Source organism: Triticum urartu, chromosome 7 (genome assembly GCF_003073215.2).
Source record: "Triticum urartu cultivar G1812 chromosome 7, Tu2.1, whole genome shotgun sequence".
Lineage (NCBI taxonomy): Eukaryota > Viridiplantae > Streptophyta > Magnoliopsida > Poales > Poaceae > Triticum > Triticum urartu.
Window position 1 is genome coordinate 505,997,262 of NC_053028.1, and position 26,503 is coordinate 506,023,764.

Here is a 26,503-nt window from a genome sequence, read left to right on the forward strand (position 1 = left end):
TTGCTTATTTTGATGAATCTATGAGTAGTATCAGAGGGTATGAACCATAGAGAAGTTGGAATATAGTAGATATTACAACAATATGAATAAATAATGAGTTCAATTATAGTACCTTGAAGTGGTTTTTTGTTTTCTTTCGCTAACGGAGCTCACGAGTTTTCTGTTAAGTTTTGTGTTGTGAAGTTTTCAAGTTTTGGGTAAAGATAACCAAGGTAAAATTCAAGGACAACCAAGAGCCTAAGCTTGGGTATGCCTTGGAAGGCATCCCCTCTTTCGTCTTCGTTCATCGGTAACTTTACTTGGAGCTATATTTTTATTCGCCACATGATATGTGTTTTGCTTGGAGCGTCATTTTATTTTCTTTTGTTTTGCTTGCTGTTTGAATAAAATACCAAGATCTGAAATTCTTAAATGTTAGAGAGTATTCACATAGTTGCATAATTATTCAACTACTCATTGAGCTTCACTTATATCTTTCGGAGTAGTTTGTCGTTTGCTCTAGTGCTTCACTTATATCCTTTTAGAGCACGGTGGTGGTTTTATTTTATAGAAATAGATGAACTCTCATGCTTCACTTATATTATTTTGAGAGTACTAAACAGCATGGTAATTTGCTTTGGTTATGAAACTAGTCCTAATATGATGTGAATCCAAGAAGGATATAATAAAAACTTCCATATAAGTGCATTGAATACTAAGAGAAGTTTGATACTTGATGATTGCTTTGAGATATGGAGATAGTGATATCAAAGTTGTGCTAGTTGGGTAATTGTGAATTTGATGAATACTTGTGTTGTAGTTTGCAAGTCCCGTAGCATGCACGTATGGTAAACATCGTGTAACAAATTTGAAACATGAGGTGTTACTTGATTGTCTTCCTTATGAGTGGCGGTCGGGGACGAGCGATGGTCTTTTCCTACCAATCTACCCCCTAGGAGCATGCGCGTAATACTTGGTTTTTGATGACTTGTAGATTTTTGCAATAAGTATGTGAGTTCTTTATGACTAACGTTGAGTCCATGGATTATACACACTCTTACCCTTCCATCATTGCTAGCCTCTTCGGTACCGTGCATTGCCCTTTCTCACATTGAGAGTTGGTGCAAACTTCGCCGGTGCATCCAAACCCCGTGATATGATATGCTCTATCACACATAAACCTCCTTATATCTTCCTCAAAATAGCCACCATACCTACCTATTATGGCATTTCCATAGCCATTCCGAGATATATTGCCATGCAACTTTCCACCGTTCCGCTTATTATGACACGCATCATCATTGTCATATTGGTTTGCATGATCATGTAGTTGGCATCATATTTGTGGCAAAGCCACCGTTCATAATTTTTCATACATGTCACACTTCATTCATCGCAATCCCGGTACACCGCCGGAGGCATTCATATAGAGTCATATCTTGTTCTAAGTATCGAGTTGTAATTCTTGAGTTGTAAGTAAATAGAAGTGTGATGATCATCATTCATAGAGTATTGTCCCCCAAAAAAGAGAAAGGCCAAAAAAAGAAGGAAAGGCCAAATAAAAAATAAATAAAAGGGACAATGCTACTATCCTTTTTCCACACTTGTGCTTCAAAGTAGCACCATGATCTTAATGATAGAGAGTCTCTTATTTTGTCACTTTCATATACTAGTGGGAAATTTTTATTATAGAACTTAGCTTGTATATTCCAACAATGGGCCTCCTCAAGTGCCCTAGGTCTTCGTGAGCAAGCAAGTTGGATGAACACCCACTTAGTTTCTTTTGTTGAGATTTCATACATTTATAGCTCTAGTGCATCTGTTGCATGGCAATCCCTACTCCTTGCAATGACATCAACTGATGGGCATTTCCCTAGCCCATTCATTAGTCGTGTCGATATGAGACTTTCTCCTTTTTGTCTTCTCCACATAACCCCATCATTATATTCTATTCCATCCATAGTGCTATATCCATGGCTCATGCTCATGTATTGCGTGAAAGTTGAAAAAAGTTTGAGATTACTAAAGTATGAAACAATTTCTTGGCTTGTCATCGGGGTTGTGCATGATGAGAACATTCTTGTGTGATGAAAATGGAGCCTGAACAAACTATATGATTTTGTAGGGATGAACTTTCTTTGGCCATGTTATTTTCAGAAGACATGATTGCTTTGTTAGTATGCTTGAAGTATTATTGTTTTTATGTCAATATTAAACTTTTGTCTTGAATCTTATGGATCTGAATATTCTTGCCACAATAAAGAAGATTACATGGATAAATATGTTATGCTAGCATTCCACATCAAAAATTCTGTTTTTATCATTTACCTACTCGAGGACGAGCAGGAATTAAGCTTGGGGATGCTGATACGTCTCCAATGTATCTATAATTTTTGATTGTTCCACGCTATTATATTATCAACCTCGGATGTTTTATATGCGTTTATATGCTATTTTATATGATTTTTGGGACTAACCTATTAACCTAGAGCCCAGTGCCAGTTTCTGTTTTTTCTTTGTTTTAGGGTTTCGAAGAAAAGGAATATCAAACGGAGTCCAAACGGAATGAAAACTTCGGAAAAGTTATTTTTGGAAAGAAAGCAATACATGAGACTTGGAGTGCACGTTAGGGGATCAGTTAGGAAGCCACAAGGCAGGGGCGCGCCCACCCCCCTGGGCGCGCCCTCCACCCTCGTGGGCCCCTCGTGGCTCCCCTGATGTATTTCTTCCGCGTATATATATATATCCATATACCCTAAAACTATCGGAGAACAGAATAGATCAGGAGTTCTGCCGCCAGAAGCCTCCGTAGCCACCGAAAGCCAATCTAGACCCGTTCTGGCACCCTGCCGGAGGGGGAATCCCTCTCCAGTGGCTATCTTCATCATTCTGGTGCTCTCCATGATGAGGAGGGAGTAGTTCTCCCTCGGGGCTGAGGGTATGTACCAGTAGCTATGTGTTTGATCTCTCTCTCTCTCTCTCGTGTTCTAGATTTGACATGATCTTGATGTATCGCGAGCTTTGCTATTATAGTTGGATCTTATGTTTCTCCTTCCCCTCTACTCTCTTGTAATGGATTGAGTTTCCCCTTTGAAGTTATCTTATTGAACTGAGTCTTTAAAGATTTGAGAACACTTGATGTATGTCTTGCCGTGCGTATCTGTGGTGACAATGGGATATCACGTGATTCACTTGATGTATGTTTTGGTGATCAACTTGCGGGTTCCGCCCATGAACCTATGCATATGGGTTGGCACACGTTATCATCGTGATTCTCTGGTAGAAACTTTGGGGCACTCTTTGAGGTTCTATGTGTTGGTTGAATAGATGAATCTGACATTGTGTGATGCATATCGTATAATCATACCCACGGATACTTGAGGTGACATTGGAGTATCTAGGTGACATTAGGGTTTTGGTTGATTTGTGTCTTAAGGTGTTATTCTAGTACGAACTCTAGGGCTGTTTGTGACACTTATAGGAATAGCCCAACGGATTGATTGGAAAGAATAACTTTGAGGTGGTTTCGTACCGTACCATAATCTCTTCGTTTGTTCTCCGCTATTAGTGACTTCGGAGTGACTCTTTGTTGCATGTTGAGGGATAGTTATGTGATCCAATTATGCTATTATTGTTGAGAGAACTTGCACTAGGGAAAGTATGAACCCTAGGCCTTGTTTCAACGCATTGCAATACCGTTTACGCTCACTTTTATCATTAGTTACCTTGCTATTTTTATATTTTCAGATTACAAAAACCTATATCTACTATCCATATACCACTTGTATCACCATCTCTTTGCCGAACTAGTGCACCTATACAATTTACCATTGTATTGGGTGTGTTGGGGACACAAGAGACTCTTTGTTATTTGGTTGCAGAGTTGCTTGAGAGAGACCATCTTCATCCTACGCCTCCTACGGATTGATAAACCTTAGGTCATCCACTTGAGGGAAATTTGCTACTGTCCTACAAACCTCTGCACTTGGAGGCCCAACAACATCTACAAGAAGAAGGTTGTGTAGTAGACATCAGGTAGTCAGCATTGTACCGAGGCTTTGGATTATGCAAATGACGATTTTTGGCTTCATAGTGTGCTGTCACGAAGTTTGCCGCCTCCTTAGTGATGAATGCCTCGGCCATCAATGTCTCACATCTACGTTTATTTTTACATTTTGCTCAAAGCATCTTCTGCATCCTCTTTGTTGAGTAGCACCAACGATTTTGCACGGGCCCCCCAATCTTGCCTCGGTCAGGAGATGCAAAATGAAGTGTTGCATTGGATTAAAGAAGCTTGGCGGAAAGATCATCTCTAACTTGCAAATCAACTCCGGCGCCAACCGTTCCATTTCTTCTAGGAGGCCAGGCGATAGTTCTTTCGCACAAAGAACACGGAAGAAATAGCTCAGCTCTGCCAGTACTAGCCATTCATCCTCAGGGATGAAGCCATGCAACATCACCGGCATTATCCGCTCAATCCATATGTGCCAATCATGACTTTTTAGACCAAATATTTTCAATTTTTCGAGACTCGCTCCCCTCTTTAGATTTGCTGCATACCCATCAGGGAACATCAACTGCATTTTCACCCACAAAATAATTTCCCTCATAGCTGGCCCTCCAAGATTGAACCATGCCTTTGGCTTCGTCCAGTTCCGCTTTCCTTTTGGTTCTTGCATGTTTTGTAGTGGTCTATCATATAGCTCCTCTTGATCGACTCTAGCCTTAGTATTATCCTTTGATTTCCCCTCTGCCGAACAATGTACCAAAAATGGCTTTGGCGATATTCTTTTCAGTGTGCATCACGTCGATGTTGTGTGGGCAAAGGAGGTCTTTGAAGTAAGGCAGATCCCACAAGCATGTCTTGTGAGTCCAGGCGTGTTCCTTATTATACCCCTTGAAATACCCTGGACGCTCTGGACCTGGCTCGAGAGCGTTTAACTGATCCAGGGTTTGTTGGCCTGTCAATGCAGGTGGTGCAGAGTGTTTGACAACTCTACCTTTGATGAAGTTCTTCTTGTCTTTCCTGAACTTACGGCGAGGATCTAGAAACGGTCTATGCAAGTCGAAGCAAGTATACTTGTGCCCTGCCGTCAACCAACGAAACTCAAGAGCTCCCTTTCATGTGGGGCATGGGAACCTTCCATGCACACACCAGCCAACGAATAGCGCATACGCCGGCAAGTCATGCATCGGGTACATGTACCAGGCATGCATTATGAAGTTTTGTTTGCTAAAGCTGTCGTATATCTTGAACTCATCATCCCAAGCTTCTTGCAATTCGTCCTTAAGCGGCTGCATGTACACATTCATATTCTTCCCCGGATAGTTGGGCCCTGGGCCTTTGGGTAGAAATCGTCTGAACACTGTCATCATCATGTCATAGCATTCTCTGCCCAAGTTGAATTGAGCCTTCAAAGCCATTATTTGTGAGATGGCATCCAGCTGAGAAAGCTCAGTGTGCTCGTGGAGAGGACATTTTGAGGACTCCAACATTTAAGTGAAGGCCTTTGCAGATTCCTCCATCTCCTCGTCCGAGTCCCGAGCATCGTCAAAGTCTTGCACCATGTCTTCCATCCGGTACCATGCTCGTCGGTGCGACGACGAACCACCTCGGCTCTGGCACGTTGGGTAGACTCACCATGAAATGTCCAGACCGTGTAACCAGGCGTAAAACCAAACTTTTCTACAGGTCTTTACTCATTTCAAGCTCGTCCCTCTTATTATAGTTGTTGCACCGGACATAGGGGCACCAGCTTAATTTCTGGCCATTTGCAAATGCGGCTCTAACAAACCCCTTGGTTTTTGTTAACCATTCCTCGGTCCAAACTTTCTGTCTAGTGTAACCGGTGTACATCCACACACGATTACTCATATTGACTTCCTACTGGTCTCACAAGAAATATATACATAATTAAGCAAACCATATCCATCAGTTAATGGAGTTTGTCAGTTTTATTACGTCCATGCAACCTACACGCTAATAGGTAAATATAGGTCCTAATCCCACCCGAGTATGTGTAGATTGGGTTCATTTTCGCATGCTCTACTCCGGATCCGACGCAAAATTTCGACAGCACCTCCTCGTTGTTCTCCTGATACACGTCTCGGCAATAAGCAGAGAGGATGTGTACCCGGATAACAACAGGGAGGCACTGACGAAATTCTGCATCGGATCCAGAGCAGAGCATATGGGAAAACGAACCCAATCTACACATACTCGGGCTATCCATGGATAACGTTGGACAATTCGAAAGAATCACGATTATAAATATGCAAATGCATGCATATTTATAGATGTAACCCTTTCGAATGGGAGACACATAGTGGTTACGCATACTGATGATTGACACCTATAGCTAGCAAGTTTCATCGACATGAAGACCAGAACAGAGCAAATGAAGGGGGAGGAGGAGATGTCATTTGTGCTCACCAACGAACGCAGGGGCGGAGCTGGTCGAACGCACGGGGAGGTCGTCAAACACCACACCCTCGCAGCGATGAAACAACTGCACATTTAAATCCACCCGATCGACACAATATATATATATAATATATTATATTTATATATAAATATATATATATATTATATGATGTTTTGCATAACAAAATCGAAAAATATACGACCTAACTAATAATTCACAAATATATGACCCTGTCGGGGTCGGGGTCGGCGTGTGGTGTCAGGGTGTCGAGGTCGATCGAGGTGTCAGGGTGTCGGGTTGTCGGGGTCGGGGTCGGGGTGTGGTGTCAGGGTGTCGAGGTGTGGTGTCAGGGTGTCGGGGTCGATCGGGGTGTCAGGGTCGGGGTCGGGGTGTGGTGTCAGGGTGTCAGGGGTCGAGGGTCGGGGTGTCGATGGTCGGGGTGTCTGGGTGTCGGTGGTCGGGGTCGGGGTGTCGGTGGTCGGGGTCTCAGGGTGTCGGGGTGTCGATGGTCGGGGTCGAGGTCGGGGTCTGGTGTTAGGGTGTCGGGTGTGGGTGTCGGGGTGTCGTGTCGGGGTCGGGGTGTCAGGGTGTCGGGGTGTCTTCTTCTTCTTCTTCTTCTTCTTCTTCTTCTTCTTCTTCTTTCTTCTCCTCCTCCTCCTCTTCTTCTTCTTCTTCTTCTTCATCTTCTTCTTCCTCTTCTCCTTTTCCCTCTTCTTCTTCTTCTTCTTTTCTTCTTCTTCTTTCCTCTTCTTCTACTTTTTTTTCATCTTTCTTCTTCCTCTTCTATTTATCTAAGCCTAAACCTAAACCTAAAAACTCAAACCTAAACCTAAAGCTAGCACTAACCTAAAATAAAACAGGAAAAAACAGAACAAAAAAACAGGAAAAAAAGAAAAAAAAAGACTAACCTACTTTGCTCCGGCGAGGTTGGCCGGTGGGGCGGGGCGACGCAGGGGCCGCGGGGAGGAGTCCGGCAGCGGGACAGGGCGGCGCAGGGGGCGCGGGGAGGGGTCCGGCACCGGGGCGGGCCGGCGCAGGCCTCTCCGATGACGGGGTGGCCGCGTGGCCTGGCTCCTGTTGGCGCGGGGGGCGGGAGGGCTGGACGACGGCGGGGCGGCGCAGGGGCCGCGGGGAGGGGTCTGGCACCGGGGCGGGCCGGCGCAGGCCTCTCCGGCGACAGGGCGCGGCTGGGCGGCCGCCGCGGCCTCGCTCCTGTTGGCGGGGGGAGGGCTGGACGGCGGCGGGGCTGGCGGGTGGTAGTGGCTGGGTCCGAGGGGTGGGGCTGGCCGGCGGCGATGATAGGAGGAGAGAGGCGGGCACGCGGGAGGGCGAGAGAAAGAGAGAGAGAGGGAGACGGCGCCACCCGTTAAGTGGGCCTTCTTTGCCGTCTGCTAGCAGACGACAAAGAGGGCGACCGTCAGGGCTGGTCCACGTTTCCTCGACGGCGAAGGAGGAACATTGCTGTCGGCTAGCAGTCGGCAAAGTATTCACCTCTTTGCCGTCCGCTAGCAGACGACAAACAAGCTGACGTATCCATCGTTGTGCCCTGTGGGGCACACCTGGCTCTTTGTCGTCTACCTTTTAGCGCTTTGCCGTTAGCTTCCTGCTGGCAAAGAAGTAGCTGACGGCAAATGCCCTTTTTTCCATCAGCACTTTCTTTGCCGTCCGCTTCCTCAAAGAGGACAGCAAAGAACCTCTTTGCCGTCAGCTAGCAGACGACAAAGCGGTGGCAGACGGCAAAATGCCAGATTTTCCAGTAGTGATTGAGATAATTGTTGGTGGATGTAGCCATGAGGTCTGTTTCGAAGACTCTTCATGAGAGGGCTACCACACCTAGTATGAACACTAAGTTTGTCTACGATCTGACATAGTGGGGATCTGATCGATATATACAATGATATCAGCGTTCACATATCTGTGAAACTAAAAAACTAGGACATGATGTTTGATGCCTTTGGAGACATCGATAGATTTTCTTGAGTCCCGACCAATTGTGTTTGGTAGATCCAATGGCATTATGGAACGTTGAGTCCCAATATCTCATTTCCATCATCTATTGGTCTAAATAGATCTTTCTCTATGTCTAGAGAATGAACTACCATGAAAGTTATGGATGGATAAGATTTGTCCACATTGAATTTCTCCAATATATTTTGGATATAGACAACATAGTATACCATAATGTATGAATGAATGTGCTCAAGTTGTAGTAACGAGTGGTATTTTGGTTTACCAAATCCTTCCTTTTAAACTCCGTCATTTAAATGATTACATGCGTCGTCATTGCAGAGACACAAGCATGGATAATCATCATTGTAGGAGTAATCCTTGTGTATAAGGAACTCACTACGTCGGTTGTACCGTATGTACCGACAACAATAAGTCGTGTGGTGACTTATTGATTTTTACACAATGGATGTTGCATCTTGCATTTCGATTCAGAAGCAAGATTCCAACAGGAAACATCTATGTATGAATCTAGTGATCCAAGTGGATATGCAATCACTACATCTATCAGCTGCAGAGATAGATGATTTTGTACTGCCAATGATATAAGTTATCGAAAATTCTACCTCTGGAGAATAGTTGGGTGTGTGCGTGAACCCTTGTGCTACAATACTTGCTCTATGTTTCACCACCTCGTTGTTCTCATTCTGTTTCCAGAAGAAAACTAGTGTAGGTATTGCTTATGAATACCTTCCCATTATTGAGCAAGATCATTTCTACCTCATTATACCCTTTGCTTGAGTTTAGTCCGAGTGTTGTTCACGCTTCGCCATGGGCATGGTCTTTGGACCTGAATCATCTAAAAGGTTTTGCAATCTAGTTGAGAAATGTATGTTGATAATTGTAGACTTCCGGTTATATGTTTCTCCAGAATCTATATATGAACATATAGTTGATGGAAATATCATTACCCATGGTGACTGCTCGCAATTTCCCAGTGCGATTGGGTCGGGTATTCCGATGTCCAGGTCATTGTGTGCACTATGACCTGCGTTGGTGAAAGGTTCCCATCCACTAGGTGTATGCTACCCATTAGGTGTCTTTCAACGTGAAGTTAACTTGTATTACTCATTCAGAGGCCTTGATATCCTTGCTTGAAAGAAGCTGAATCCTGATGTACTATTTCCGCACTTCTCCCCCTGTTGCTTTGAATGGGGAGTTCAGTGGTTTTAGTTGGTACCTCCACTCTTTCCCACATGTTTTTGCAGGATTGTAGGTGTCGGGACCCCGATCCTAAGTCACACCGATCTAGCATGTAACACTTCATATCACTTTGCGGCCTCACGCACGGTATTCCCACGGGTGCCACCTTACCTGTCCCGGGACCGTTTGCGCCTTTTGGCTCACGTATATGATAGTGTCGCTAGCATCCATATGACAGAGAACCCAGGCCGACATGACTAGTCGTCAACCCAAAGTAGCACTAACTTACAGGGACAGGCATACATGAACCAACCTCGAGCATGTCGGTCAACAGCGTATGAATCCGGGCTGTAGCACTGGGCTAACAGGACTCCGGGAACCCGGGCTGTAGCAGGCTAGGCAGGACTCCGGATGTTACCGCGTGACATTTCCCCGAAGGGACAGACACAGGAACGAAGTGATTCACATGCCGGCCAGTCAAGTGTTCCGGAGCAGTAGTGCTGGGCTAGCAGGACTCCGGTGAACCGGGCTGTAGCGGACTACTATGGCACATGGAAGCACAAGACTACATTTCCCCATAAGAGAGGCTACCAGAGGTAAACAACTAGGTTGACGGATCCCACACATAGCAATACACGTTACATGTACGCATAACATGCAAGTATGTGCTGTACAACATGGCATCACAACATAACTCAAACTCATATAGATAAAGGCCCAGAAGAGCCACATAGCATTCAATACAAACAGGGGTCTCATGACCCATCATTCAGAGCATACAAGCAACGGAAGCATTACATGTCTGGGTACAGACAACTACAAAGGAAAATACTAAGAAGCCTGACTAAACACAACCCTCCCAAGGGTACAAGATCGTAGCTGGGATACAAGCTACTCGTCGAAGCCACTAGTGTAACAAACTGCAAAACATAAATAAGCAAACGTGAGTACAAAGGTACTCAGCAAGTCTTACATCAGAACTATCTACATATGCAACATTATCAACAAAGGGGGTGGTGGAGTTTTAACAGCAGCAAGCCAGCTTTGACTCAGTGGCTAATCTATACTATGAGTATCAGAAACTTCTTTGAGGTGAGAAGACGCACACGAGTCCACATGTTCACCATATCAATACTCCACTATGGATCCGTTCCCGTCTTCCTACGAGAAGGCCATCCATAGCACTCACGCTTATCTTGCGGATTTTAGAGTATCCACTTCAAGTTGTCTATGTACTACATAAGTCTTCCAAGTTCCCATATCCGAGGAAACGGCTATTCGAATAGATAATATTGACCCTACAGGGGTGTACTTCTTCACACACGCTCTCGCCACTTATAGCCCTGTACACGTCATGTACCTCAGCAACCTTCAAGCGGAAGCCGGGCGAGGGTGTCGGCCACGACTTGACTAACCACACGAGTCTCTCATCCAGGTTTATCGCCTATTTGGGTTCCATCCGCAAGGAGATCCGGCCGGGGTGTCGCTGACGGCCCCAAACGATGTGTGCAGGGTTCCCAAGCCCACCATCCGCGTGCCACTTGGTACACCGTGCCACGGTGCCTAGTCTGTCCCAAGCCCGTCCCGTCGGACACCACCTGGTAGACAAGTAGCACTACCTACAAACGCCAGAAACTAGTTGCAACTCCTGGACAGAGATCAAGTGGATTAATAAGCCGAGAGGGGCCGGATAACCAGAACCCAATGTGTGGTAGTAACTGGACTTGGATAACATACACAGAACTCAGTGCTTAAGGACGGTTCCAATGAGACAACTCACCATGTACTCCTACATGGCCTCTCATCGCTACCTTTACCAAAACGTGTTCACACACTTAGCCTTTACCGGTAGGACATGTTCACCACTCCGATTCATTCCCGATGAATCAGACCTGACACAACTCTAAGCATAGCTGGCATAAAGAAAAACAAGCATGGATGAGAAGGCACATCAAGGCTCAAGCAACTCCTACTCATGCTAATGGGTTTCAACTATTTACTGTGGCAATGACAGGTCATGCAGAGGAATGGGTTCAACTACCGCAGTAGAAAGTAGCAGTTTGAATCGTTGTTGTCCTAATGCAGTATAAGGAGCAGGAGCGAGAGAGTGGGATTTATCGAGATGCTCAGGGGGGTTTACTTGCCTGATAGATCCACGAAGAAGCACTGCTCCTCAAACAGGTACTCGGGACACCTTCCGGAGTAGAACCTATCAAGAGGGGACGGTGCCGGCAATCAATAAACATCCATATGCAACAATATGATGCATGGAAATGACATTTCAAAGATGCTATGATTTGCCCTAATGCATCTAGCATCAATTTGGTTGAAGTCCATATGAACCGAGGGTTCATATGCAAACCCCAATTTAAGTATATAACATGCCATTATTACATTTTCACTTATACAATAAGTATAAGTTGGTTTTTCATGCATGAAACTGGCATAAATGGATTCCTTGCATTTTTCTGATAATTTTTCATATATAATTTATTTGATTTGGAGTTACGGTTGAATTACTATGGATTTTAGAACTTTTAACTATTTTCTAGAATTCTCTGAATTATTTAAAATCCAAAAATCAATTACTGCGTCAGCGTGACGTCACAGAGGCGTCAGCAGGTCAACGGCTCGGTCCAGGTCAAACCTGGATGGTGGGGCCCGCGTGATAGTGTCACAGGGCTAATCCTATTTTAGTTAACCCTAAACTAGGTAATTAGATGGGGCTGGCCCCACATGTCAATGGCCCAGGGGAGGTCAAACCCCTGGTCAACAGGTCCAACACGCCGGCGGCTCGTCGCCGGCGACAGCACGCACGGCGGAGGCTCGGGTTTCGCCCTCAGGCGACCAAAAGGACGGCGGAGGGGTTCTGCGTGGAGCTGGGCATGCGCCGCATCCAGGGAAGCACACGAGAGGGGCTGGGGTGGTCGGAGTCGACGGCACCGACGAGCGGAGCGACGCTGGAGTTCGGGCGCACTCGGGAACGGGGCTGCGGTGGCCGTGGAGTGGTGTGCTTAGCTCCTACGGCACCTACGCGGCGCGGTGAGCACGTGGGTGTGCTCGGTTGGGAGCTACGACTGCTGTGGCCACGGCGGCGAGAAGCTCGGGCGGCGGCGTGGTTCGGTCTCCGGTGGAGCGATGGCTACAACGTGCAAACGGAGCGCAAAGGAGGGGGGTTCGGGTCAGTGGCTCACGGCGAGTCGGATGAGCAGGTCGGTGAGGCCGAAGGAGCGTCGGAGCGAGCGGGGCGACGAGGCGGATCTTCGGTGACCCGAGGAGGATGAAGGGGTCGGGGACGATGCTTCGAGGCGTCCGGCGCCGCGTGGCCCGGCGGAGAGGACTAGGGCGACGAGGCGGACCTCGTGGGCACGTCGGAGAGGCGAGGGGAAGGCGGTGGTCGCGGTGGCGCACGACGGTGCTCTCCGCTGCGCTCGGGATAGAGGGGGAGAGTGAGACAGAGGATGGGGAGGAGCTCGGGGAGAATGGAGAGAGACCAGGGGGCTCGGTGGAGCTCTCGAGGGTGGACAGCGCCGAGGAGGGAGAGGAGGCAGCAAGCAGCTGCCTGGCGGGCATGCACGCTCGCCGTGCTCCCTTTCGCCGCTGCCTCCTGGCGAGGGAGACGACTGGCAACGGCCAATTGGCCGGGCCACTGCTGGGCCGTGGTGGGGCGCCAGGTAAGTCAGGTAAATCCTTTTCCTGTTTTCTTTTTCTATTTCTGACATTTGTTTTGTATCCAAAATAAATGTTAAAACACTTTCATAAATGCTGAAAATATTTGTGGCATCTAGATATAATATTCCAGAGGCCCTCACCAATTCCCAACATTTTTGGAGCCATTAAAATATTTATATAATTTAAACAGCTCCAAATCAAATATTTATGCATTGATTCAAAAATCCAAAATGTGTAGCAAAAATGTGCATCACCTCTGGTTGTTGTTCCCAACATTATCCAAAGAGCATGAACATTTTTGAAGAGCATTTTGGGTTCAATGAAAATCCATTTTAAAGTTGAACCTATTGGAAAAACTTTGGTGCTAGGGTTTGCAACTTTCCCCATTTCAAATTTATTCGAAATTTAAACATGATGCACAAGCAAGCCTAGGATCATACCAGAACTAGGGATGTGACAGTAGGATTGCATGACACCATTATAGTGAGTAAATGAGTCTGGCAGGTTATTTGCAATGTGTTGAAAATCTTCTAAATGCATGGTTCAGACTTTGAGTACGTGGATTTGAGGCAGAAATGTGTTGAACATTCCACTAATTTCCAAGCACTGTTTATGGTACTTGAAATCTCCCCTTAATGCATGGAAATATTCCTCATTGTATCAACAAACTGGCCTTGAATAACTCCCAATGTGAGGGCTTGAAGTATTGACGGTAATACAGTTATTCCTAATATAGATCCCAACTGTCACTACTGCAGGATGCTACTAACGCGACACTACATCAGAGACCCTTCAACGAAACTGTGTGCGATGCAATAATCGCAAAAGGTGGTGTAAAAGAACCGTCAAAAATGGTGCAAAACATTTGCGATGGCGGATCCATAAAACACGGTTTAGATTTTAGTTGCGTGTGCGATGCAGGGCATATGATTCAGTTCAATTTAACTGTTTGTGATGAGGCGGAACAAAAGAAACGGGCAGCCAGATGAAGGCGTGTGTGATATACGGCATACGGTTCACTCGGATGAACTGTTTGTGATGAGGAGGAACAATAGAAACGGGGCAGCTAGATAAAGGTGTGTGCGATTGAGGGCATATGCTTTAGAAGGATTAACTGTTTGCGATTAGGCAACAGAGCAGAAACGGGTCAGCCAAATCAAAGTGTCTGCGATTGATGGCATACACTTCACACGGATGAACTGTTTGCGATTAGTCACAACAAAGAGAAACAATTAGATAGATCAATGTGTGCGCGCTAGACGGGCACACACATTCTAATTAAAAGAAGTATGCGCGATGGTAATAACGAGCGTGCACGGTTGTTGGAACAAGACGTGCGCTGACATTGCCTATTGCGGTGCACCCTATGGTGCAAAAGCCACGTACATGGCCGAGAAGGCGTGCCCACGTTACGCCTTTCGGGGATAGTGCACACTTATAACCATTAATAAATTTTGAGCCCGTGTCTCGTCACATTCCAAATTGAAAACCTATTCACACCGATCAAAACCTAAACGGTTTCCCACTTAGGAGCGTATTAGTATCGGTTATAAATACTACTACTCCAAGATGACAACACATTCCTTCTCAACTCCTCATCCACAAAAACAAACAAGTCATTCATCATCGTTCCCTTGCGTCTGCCATGGCCAGCGTGAGTTCTGGGTCAAGAGATTGCCAACAAGGAGATGTGAGCATGGAAGCGGAAGCATGAGAGATGTCCCGCCTCGCCGCGAATGCAGCCGGCATGTCCCGCCACATGGCCGTAGCAGCACAGAGGTCCCGCCGTGCCACCGAATCAGCACGGAGGTCCCGCCGTGCCATCGATGCAATAGACTGGTCCGGCCGTGCCGCGAAAGCCGAAGAGATGTCCCGTCACACCGCGAATGCAGCATAGATGTCCTCCTGCGTCATGGCGGCCTAGGAAAATGTCTCGCGGGCAGGCGAGGACTCTTACAGGCGCATGCATGGGAACGTCCATAGTCAGATGGATCAGATCTCCCACTGGGCGAGGTTACAGGATGACATGAAGGCCTCTTTTGAACAGGCCACCGACGTCATTTGGCAACTAAATTAGAGCAATGCGAAGCTCTTGGCCGAGCGCGACCTGCTGAGGGCGAAGATCGTCGGAAGTGCGGAGAAGCAGGAGGAGACCACTGCCTTGTCGAAGAGGACCGACGTCATCGTCGAGAAACTTATGGACGATAATGTCATGTTGCGCATCGAGCGTAGAAGGCTGGTGGAGGAATTCGTGTATGCTCTCAAGCAGCATCTTGAGGACAAGAAAGAGCTTATCGCCGCTCACTGCGGAGACTAGTTCCGGCGGCCTGTAGCAACGCATCAAGAAAGTATTGATCAGCGAGCGAAATCATTGTCTTCCATCTTATTTTGCCCTTGTGTATTTCGGGCGTTGCCACATGTGGCTTTTTTAATTATGTTCCTAAATATGTAAAAAATTATTATCCATTGTCATCGTCCTTAATATTCATCATGCTTGCTATAAGTCACAGTTGATGTTATATAGGTCAGTCGGATCTTACATCAAGATCCGTGCAAAACTTTCTTTTCAGATTTTCATTTCTCTCTCTTAAATCTCAGTCGAGTGAGACATATAGCCACGCTGTAGAACAGGGGCTCGGGCGCCATTAATGGAGACGTTGGGAGGAAGGTGCGCGGCGGGTAGAGGTCAAAGGGATCTCCTCCCGATGAGCACGCACAGGGGTCTGATCGCACGCCTCCCATACTCAAATAGCTACCCCGCATGACACTTCCTAGCCAATAGAAAAAGAGGACGCGTGGCGGCACGCAATTGGTAAGTAGAACGCCCATGGTTTCAATAATACTTGTGTTTCCGATTTGTAATGTGACAGCACTTGTTCCAAAATGACTTTCTTGATTGTTAATGTGTGCGCCTTGGCAAATTGGACAGAAAAATTACCACAACATGTTGGTGCCATGTCATGACACCATGCCAAGTTTCATGATTTTCGACCGTGTTTTGGATTTACAGGAATTAAAAAACCAAGTTTCTCAATCTTTACGGCTGAGCCACGACGCCCAGATGTTTGAATTTCATTCCCATTTCTTGCATGGGACCCACAAATTCACCCAAGGACACACATGTGATTTTTCAACCAACTTTGGTGCACTGGAGCATGTGCTTGTAATTCAAATTTGAATTATGCACATTAAATGCCCAGAAACTCAATTAATGTATAAAAAAGGCCAAACGAATCCAGAATGATTCCAAAATTTAGCACGATACTTCTATTTTGTCCAATCTGCGTGTTTAAAAAAATTAAGGTGGGAGAAGGCAGTGTACGTATGTCGTTTCGCACACGGAGGTGACATGTTCCCTCTTGAAACAACGAGCCTTCTTGAGGGAGGCTCCGGTTTGCAAGAAACTTACACCAAAGCTTTTCCCAATTCGGCCAAAAAAATTACCGCAGCATGTTAGTGCCATGTCATGACACCATGCCAAGTTTTATGATTTTCAGGCATGTTTTGGATTTACAGGAATTAAAAAACCAAGTTTCTCAATCTTTACGGTCGAGCCACGACGCCTAGATGTTTGAATTTCATTCTCATTTCTTGCATGGGACCTAGAAATTTACCCAAGGACACACATATGATTTTTCAACCAACTTTGGTGCACTAGAGATGTGCTTGTAGTTCAAATTTGAATTATGCACATTAAATGCCCAAAAACTCAATTAATGTATAGAAAAGGCCAAACGAACCCGGAATAATTCCAAAATTTAGCACGATACTTCTATTTGGTCTAATCTGCCTGTGTAAAAAAATTAAGGTGGGAGAAGGCAGTGTACGTATGTCGTTTCGCACACGGAGGTGAACGTTCCCTCTCGGAACCATGAGCCTTCTTGAGGGAAGCTCTGATTTGCAAGAAGCTTACACCAAAGCTTGTCCCAATTCGGCCAAAAAATTACCGCAACATGTTGGTGCCATGTCATGACACCATGCCAAGTTTCATGATTTTCAGGCACGTTTTGCATTTACAGGAATTAAAAAACCAAGTTTCTCAATTTTTACGGCCGAGCCACGACGCCCATATGTTTGAATTTCATTCCTATTTCTTGCATGGGACCTATAAATTCACCCAAGGACACACATGTGATTTTTCAACCAACTTTGGTGCATTGGAGCATGTGCTTGTAGTTGAAATTTTAATTATGCACATTAAATGCCCGGAAACTCAATTAATGTATAAAAAATGCCAAACGAACCCGGAATAATTCTAAATTTAGCATGATACTCCTATTTGGTCTAATCTGCCTGTGTAAAAAAATTAAGGTGGGAGAAGGCAGTGTACGTATGTCGTTTCGCACACGGATGTGACACGTTCCCTCACAAAACCACAAGCATTCTTGAGGAAAACTCCGGTTTGCAAGAAGCTTACACCAAAGCTTGTCCCAATTCGGCCAAAAAAATTACCGTAGCATGTTGGTGCCATGTCAAGACACCATGCCAAGTTTCATGATTTTCAGACGTGTTTTGGATTTACAGGATTAAAACAAGTTTCTCAATCTTTATGGCCGAGCCATGACGCCCAGATGTTTGAATTTCATTCCCATTTCTTGCATGGGACCTATAAATTCACCCAAGGACACACATGTGATTTTTCAACAAACTATGGTGCACTGCAGCATGTGTTTGTAATTCAAATTTGAATTATGCACATTAAATGCCCAGAAACTCAATTAATGCATAAAAATGCCAAAAGAACCCGAAATAGTTCCAAATTTTAGCACGATACTTCTATTTTGTATAATCTGCCTGTGTAAAAAAATTAAGGCAGGAGAAGGCAGTGTACGCATGTCGTTTCGCACATGGAGGTGCCACTTTCTTTTTCGAAACCACGAGCCTTCTTGAGGGAAGCTCCGGTTTGCAAGAAGCTTACATAAAAGCTTGTCCCAATTCGGCTAAAAAATTTACCGTAGCATGTTGGTGCCATGTCATGACACCATGCCCAGTTTTGTGATTTTCAGGCGTGTTTTGGATTTACAGGAATTTAAAAAACCAAGTTTCTCAATCTTTCTGGCCGAGTCACGACGCCCAGATGTTTGAATTTCATTATCATTTCTTGCGTGGGACATATAAATTCACGCAAGGACACACATGTGATTTTTCAACAAACTTTGGTGCACTGGCGCATGTGCTTGTAGTTCAAATTTGAATTATGCACATTAAATGCTCATAAACACAATTAATGCATAAAAATGCCAAACGAACCTGGAATAATTCCAAATTTAAACATGACACTCATGTACTAGTTGCATGTTCATTGTACGTAAATTTTCTAGCAATTCAAGCACCATCCTTTCCCTCCGTAACACCATGTTGTCTTTCAAAACATAATGAAAAAAATCAGGTATACCACAAACAGTTTACTAGAAAGAATCATGTGGCATGCGATATAAAATATCTTGGTGCACCGTGTTGTCTGGCTTACGCAGGAAGCTTTGTTGTCTACAGTCCACCGCCCCCGCTTGAACCACACTTGCGCGTCTGTTTCTCACGGCACCACGGAAATATCTATCTCCTCGCCCCCTCCCTCCCACAAAAACCACATTTCCACTGTTCCTCCTTGCTTTCCAAGTTCAAACCTTCACTGCTGCTTACTGGTAGCTCAGCCTCCTCGTCGGCGACCCTTCTTCTTGCAGCTCAACCTCCTCGCCGGCGACCCTTCTTCTTGCAGCGTTGCCTCCTCGTCGGCGACCCTTCTTCTTGCAGCGCCGCCTCCTCGCCGGCGACCCTTCTTCTTGTTGTACGCCTCCTCGCCGCCGACCCTTCTTCTTGCTGCGCGGCCTCGTCGATATGGTCAGGTAATCCACTCCCCGCCCACACCATCCTCGTCCTTTTCCGTCCCACATGCCCCGACCATCAACGCTACACCTTCTGACAAAATCACTGTCCCCCTCCTGCAATTAAGCGCCGCCCACAGCCATTTTACACGCAGTATAACATGGGGCTCAGTAGCATGCGGCCACACGCGCGCATGAGGTCGCTATGGCTGCCATGTGTGCCGACCACCAGATCTTGGAGGAGCACCTCGTCTTTGAGGCCACCGTCAACACCGCCATGCGGTTGTCTACTTTAAAATATAGTTCATGCTGTTTTCTCGAGGCCACCGCCAGTCCCTTCTAGCGATTTGTTCTCTGTAATGTTAATATGCAATTTGATGTTCAGTTAACAGTTTGGTCCTCCGAAATGTAATGTTCAGTTAACACTTTGGTCCAACAATTGCTACATTTCATAGTACTGTTCTCAAGCATTCTTTGTTTTGTTAATTGTCTTATCTTCTAGTACATGTTTCTATTCTGCAATGTCGTGCCCAGTTAACTATTTTGGTTCATTTGGTTTGTTGTCCATTTAACTATTTGGTTCAGTTCTGCAATTTGATTTTCATTTGCTGTGGGTTCAACTTTGTATTATTATGCATGTGACACCAATCGGATAACCTGATCAAGATCTTACTTATGTGTGTTGCAGGGAAATAATGGGAGACACTGTGGTTTACCATCGAGGTTTCTTCAAGCATGGTCCTTTGGCTAATAGCACATTATTGTGCAGTTGCAGGAATCATTCTAATATTTACGTTTCTTACAATTTGGTCTTGCACATGTAGGTCCTGCTGTCAGAGGCTTAGACCCACTGTTCGACCCATTTTGCATATGGGGAAATGAGATGTAGATGAATATCAGTCAAGTCAAGAAATTCAGAAAGATTGTTAGGATGAAGAAACTTGCAACGAATAACAACAAGATCTTTGTTTGCACAATGAAGAAGACATCAGTGAACTATAGGATGGCACTAACTCTTTTACCTTGTTTTTACCCCTTGCGCCATTTCAAAATTTATAACAGCGATTTATGGATATCTTTGTTTTCAGTACTTTACAAAGTAGTTCGCCGATGTTTACCTCTCAAACCACCTGCATATTCAAGATGCGAGGAAGGTATTCATTCAACACCCACGGTAGAATATTGAAGTCTTTTTGAAGAGGACGAAGGTTGGCCGGCCAATTATCCATACATTAATGGAATCAGGATCTTTGCCGTCAGCCAGCTCTTTGCTGTCAGCTAGGTGATGGCAAAGAAGGTCTTTGCCATCAACATACAGAAAGTTGAGGGGAAAGAAAGAGCGGACGACAAAGAGCATGTTTGCCATCAACTAGCTCTTTGTCGTCCGCTAGCAGACGACATAGAAGCTTTGCCGTCTGGTAGCGGACGACAAAGAGGGAGGGTGGCCCACTAGTGAGAACCACCTAACGGCCACTTTCTTTGCCGTCAGTCTTAAGCTTCTTTGCCGTCCGCGAGCAGACGGCAAAGAAAGTGGCAACCTAACGGCCGTTTCCCCCCGGCCCCACCCCACTAGCTATGCTCTTTGCCGTCTGCTAGCTGAGGGAAAAGAAATTAAACCTAACTAAAAATTGGCCGGCCCCGTGCCCCATCCCTCTCTCTCTCTCCCTCACCTCACCGGCGCCACCCCCGACCCCCCCCAACCCGCGTCCCCCAGCCCCCGCCGCCCCGACGCTCGCGCCATCCCGACGCCCTCACCGCCTGCGCCACCCCGACGCCCTCGCCGCCCTGACCCCCGCTGCTCCCCTGTCCCCCCGCCCCAACACCCTCGCCGCCCGTGCCACCCGGACGCCCTAGCCGGCCGCGCCACCCCGGCGCCCTCGTCGCCCGTGCAACCCCGCCGCCCCCGCCGCCCCGACGCCCTCGCCGCCCCCACTGGCCCGGCGTCCCGCCACCTCGACAACCAGGCGCCTCGCTGTCCCGACGCCCTAGCCGCCCCGACACCCCGGTGCCCCGCCGACCCACTCCGGTGAGCCCCCCTGTTTTTTTCTTTTTTTCTACTGCTAGTAATTAGGTTAGTTAGTACTATTAGTTTCTTTTTTTCTACTGCTACTAATTAAGTTAGTTAGTACTATTAGTTAGGTTAGTTTGATTTTCTAGGTTAGTTAGGTTAGTGTCATTCCTCTCATGTCTTCTTTTGTCAAATTTGGTGGACTGGATTTTATGGCGAAATGTTAATCGAGCTAGAATTTTTCAAATGGGCTATCCTTTTAGTGGATCTTGAGTTTCTTACTGCTACTTGTTTGATCATAATCATAATCCTATTTGCCTAGAAAGGATTGTTTGACGGCTCAACCATTTGTTATGAAACTCTTTAAATATTCTTATTTGAACTCAGGAATTCATGTAATGTTTCTGGTTGATTTTTCTTTCCTAATTCGAGATTGTTGTCTATGGATCCCGGTGATGACTTGTGATGTTAAAAAGTAGTGTCCTGATTCATACATTGATGAGATCTAAATTATCACTCTGAGTGATCTGTCCGACAACATATCCAACTTTTTATATGTTTGTGTTTTTTTGGTGATATTTCTGTTATCTGGACACAAATGTTCATAAATTGTTTATTTGCTTTGATCTTTGTTGTTAATTTTTGGTTTAAAATCTTTCTCTATGAAGAGAGTACAAGCAGATCTTTGTTGTTATCTGGACACTTTGCTTTGATCTTTAGACTAGGTTAGTTAGGTTAGTTTCTAGGTTAGTTAGGTTAATTCGTTTGTAGGTTAGTTAGGTTAGTTCTGTTAACCAGCTCTAGTTTTAGTTTTAATAATTACTAATCCTAGAAAACAACCATGTAAATGATTAGGAATAGGATGCATATGCATCCCTTTTCTTTTGTTTCTTGAAAATCAGAAAAGAAAAAGAAAAGGCAGGTTTAGTCATCATTTGTCAATTAGTTGGCTAATGGTTTCTAGAATTATTTGACCATGGGCATGGACAAGTAGCAACTAGGAAAGGTAGAATTTTTCATAAAGGGTTTTTTATGGATTGTTTATTTGACCAATGAGCTTCCCTAAATTTTCTAAAATATTTTGGAAACACTAAAATAATTTTAACCTATTAAAGACCATTTCTGGCCTTAAGAAAAAGCTTTTAATTAGTTAGTTAGTTATTTCTTTAGGTTAATTACTTACTTAGTTGGTTAATTAGTTAGTTAATTTTTTAGGTGTTGTTTTCACACACCAATTTCTTTATTATGTTTATGTTGTACTAAATTCGCTTACTCTTTGTCATTGCAGGGGTTGACAGATGGTGGGCGCGGGTCGAGAGCGCTCCGAGCCTCCTTCCTCGGCGCGTGCTGGGAGGGGTGGCTATATTGCACCCCAGCAGCTTTGGAGAGTGCTCATAGACAGCATGATGATGCATGTTGCGGGCGCTTCTTCTTCGGCCAGGAGAGGTCGGGGGAAGACGAAGAGGGGTGGAGCTAGAGGTGGACATGGCGGCGGGAGAGGTAGGAAGCCTCTTGCACCTTCATCGCCGCCACCCCCAGCTGTTTCACGACTCATGCAATTTCATTCTTTATGCTAGCTTGAGCCCTTAACTAATATGTTGTTCCTCTCTTTTAGGCGCATCACCACAAGAAGGAGGTGCCACCGCTGTACGACCTCTATGCCATGGCCCATAGTGCCCTGTACAAGAAGGCTAAGGCATTCTCTAAGTCTGACCTCGATCATCCAGAGAGCTTCACCAACATCTCCTCCCACAAAAAGCTCGTGAGGTACAGAGACTTTGGGAAGGCGTTGAAAGGGGATGACTTCAACCCGAGCCAGAGTGCTTTTGATCCAGAGCTCGTGATGCTATCTGGTGAAGGGAGGAAACAAGGCTCGGCAGCCATTGGGGATGTACTGATACGGTGTCCTAGAACTCTCCGTGAGATCATGAAGCGCCAGACAAGCTCTCTTCCTGAGATGAGTCCTCGTCCACGACCAATAGAGCTCGCCATCGAGGCTAGGGCCCAGGAACTTCTGGCGGAGGCAAACCGGCAGGCGGCACAAAGGGAGAAGGAGTTGGAGGATAGGATGGCTAGGATGATGGAGGAGGAGAGGAACCGGAACGACTTGGGTCACCAGGCTGTATACGAGCTCCTCGTGGTAAGTTTCTCCTGCATATTAGCCAAATCATGCATGTAATGTTCGTTCCGTTACTAACTAATATGCCTGACTTGTGAAAACAAAATGTATAGTCCGTGTGCATGAAAAACGGTCAGACCCCTCCGTCGATGCCCCAGATTGGTATAGCAGACACGGTGAGTTTCATTAGTTACTAGTATTCACATTTTAGTTGCATCATGGTAATGAGACATTACAAATGATCTTTGGTGCAGCATGCCTCCCGACAAGCATTGACCGATCCTTCTCTGTCTCGCAATTGCGCAACCCCGAACGTCTGATACGTCTCCGTCGTATCTATAATTTTTTATTGTTCCATGCCAATATTATACAACTTTCATATACTTTTGGCAACTTTTTATACTATTTTTGGAATATATGTGATTTTTGGGAAGAAGAATCAACGCGGGACGATGCCCGTGGGGGCCACGAGGCAGGGGGCGCCCTAGGGGATCAAGCGCGCCCTGGGCCCTCGTGGCCACCCCGTATGGCGGTTGGTGCCCTTCTTTCGCCGCAAGAAAGCTAATATCCGGATAAAAATCGTATCCAAAATTCATCCCAATCGGAGTTATAGATCTCCGGGAATTTAAGAAACGGTGAAATGGCAGAATCTGGAACGCAAAAACAGAGAGAGACAGAGAGACAGATCCAATCTCGGAGGGGCTCTCGCCCCTCCCATGCCATGGAGCCCATGGACCAGAGTGGAAACCCTTCTCCCATCTAGGGAGAAGGTCAAGGAAGAAGAAGAAGAAGGGGGGCCCTCTCCCCCTCTCTTCTGGTGGCGCCGGAACACCGCCGGGGCCATCATCATCACCGCAATCTACACCAACAACTTCACCGCCATCATCACCAACTATTCCCCCCTCTATGCAGCGGTGTAACCCCTCATTTACCCGCTGTAATCTCTACTTAAACATGGTGCTCAACACTATATATTGTTTCCCAATGATGTATGGCTATCCTATGATGTTTGAGTAGATCCATTTTGTCCTATGGGTTAATTGATGATCGTGATTGGTTTGAGTTGCTTGTTTTATTATTGGTGCTGTCCTATGGTGCTCTCTGTGTCGCGCAAGCGTGAGGGATCCCTACTATAGGGTATGCAATATGTTCATGATTTGCTTATGGTGGGTGGCGTGAGTGATAGAAGCACAGGCCCAGGTAAGTAGGTTGTTTGCGTATGGGAGTAAAGAGGACTTGATGCCTTATAATGCTATGGTTAGGTTTTACCTTAATGATCTTTAGTAGTTGAAGATGCTTGCTAGAGTTCCAATCATAAGTGCATATGATCCAAGAAGAGTGAGGGAGTCCTGGATTAGGGGGTCTCCGGACAGCCGGACTATCTCCATTGGCCGGACTGTCAGACTATCAAGATGCAAGATTGAAGACTTCATCTCGTGTCCGGATGGGACTCTACTTGGCGTGGAAGGCAAGCTAGGCAATACGGATATGGATATCTCCTCCTTTGTAACCGACCTTGTGTAACCCTAACCCTCTCCAGTGTCTATATAAACCGAAGGGTTTTAGTCCGTAGGACAACAACCACAACATACAATCATACCATAGGCTAGCTTCTAGGGTTTAGCCTCTCTGATCTCGTGGTAGATCTACTCTTGTACTACCCATATCATCAATATCAATCAAGCAGGACGTAGGGTTTTACCTTCATCAAGAGGGCCTGAACTTGGGTAAAACATCGTGTCCCCTGCCTCCTGTTACCATCCGGCCTAGACGCACAGTTCGGGACCCCCTACCCGAGATCCGCCAGTTTTGACACTGACATTGGTGCTTTCATTGAGAGTTCCTCTGTGTCGTTGCCGTTAGGCTTGATGGCTCCTACTATCATCGATAGCGATGCGGTCCAGGGTGAGACTTTCCTCCCCGAACAGATCTTCGTATTCGGCGGCTTTGCACTGTGGGCTAATTCGCTTGGCCATCTGGAGCAGATTGAAAGCTACGCCCCTGGCCATCAGGTCAGATTTGGAAGTTTGAACTACACGACCGACATCCGTGAAGACTTGATCTTCGACGGATTCGAGCCATAGTCGGGCGCGCCGCACTGTCGCGATGGGTATGACCTAGCTCTACCACCGAACAGTACCCCAGAGGTTGCGCCCGCATCAGCTCCGACCCTTAGCTCGGAGCCAACTGCGCCAGTCGAGGACGGGTGGTTAGACACCGCCTCAAGGGCTGCAGTCTCAACGGCGATCGAGATGAACACCAGCCTAACCCTCTGCGCAGCCCGTGACTCCAAGGTGTCGGACTCTTTTCCGGACTCCGAACCATCCGCGCCCCTGCCAATCGAATCCGATTGGGCGCCGATCATGGAATTCACTGCCGCGGATATCTTTTAGCACTCGCCCTTCGGCGACATTCTGAATTCACTACGGTCTCTCTCTTTGTCAGGAGAGCCCTGGCCGGATTATGGCCAACAGGATTGGGATGTGGACGACGAAGAAATTCGACGCCCACCCACAACCCACTTCGTAGCCAGTGTCGATGATTTAACTGACATGCTCGACTTCGACTCCGAAGACATCGACGGTATGGACGACGATGTAGGAGACGAACATGAACCAGCACCCATAGGCCAGTGGAAAGCCACCTTGTCATATGACAAATACATGGTGGATACACCCAAAGAAGGCAATGGCGACGGGACAGCGAAGGATCACCCCTCCAAGAAGCAACCCAAACACCGACGTCAGCGGCGCCGCTCTAAGTCCCGCCAAAGCAAAAGTGGTGATACCAGCACAGGAGATAATAACACTCCGGATAGTGCCGAAGAAAACAACAAACCCCTACAGCAAGATTTAGAGTAGGAGGATGGAGGAGCCAGCTCTCCTGAGAGAGCGGCAGACGGACAGGAGGAGGATGACAATCACATGCCCCCTCCAAAGACGAGGCAAGCCTCGGCGACGATGAATTCGCCGTACCAGAGGATCCTGTCGAACAAGAGCGCTTCAAGCGCTGGCTTATGGCCACGGAAAATAGCCTGAAGAAAAAGCAGCAGCAGCTTCAAGCTGATCAAGATCTGCTAGCTGACAAATGGACTGAAGTCCTCGCGCCCGAGGAATATAAACTCGAGCGCCCCTCCAAGAGTTACTCAAGGCGCAGGTTACTACCCCGACTGGAGGAAGAAGCGTATGATACGGCTGATCGGCCACCTCGTGGCCGCGATAGAGAGGCATTCCAGCCAAAAGCTCAGCCTCCACCCCAACGCCATTCAAATAAAAAGGCATGGGGAGATACGCCAGACCTGCGAGACATATTAGAGGACAAGGCAAAG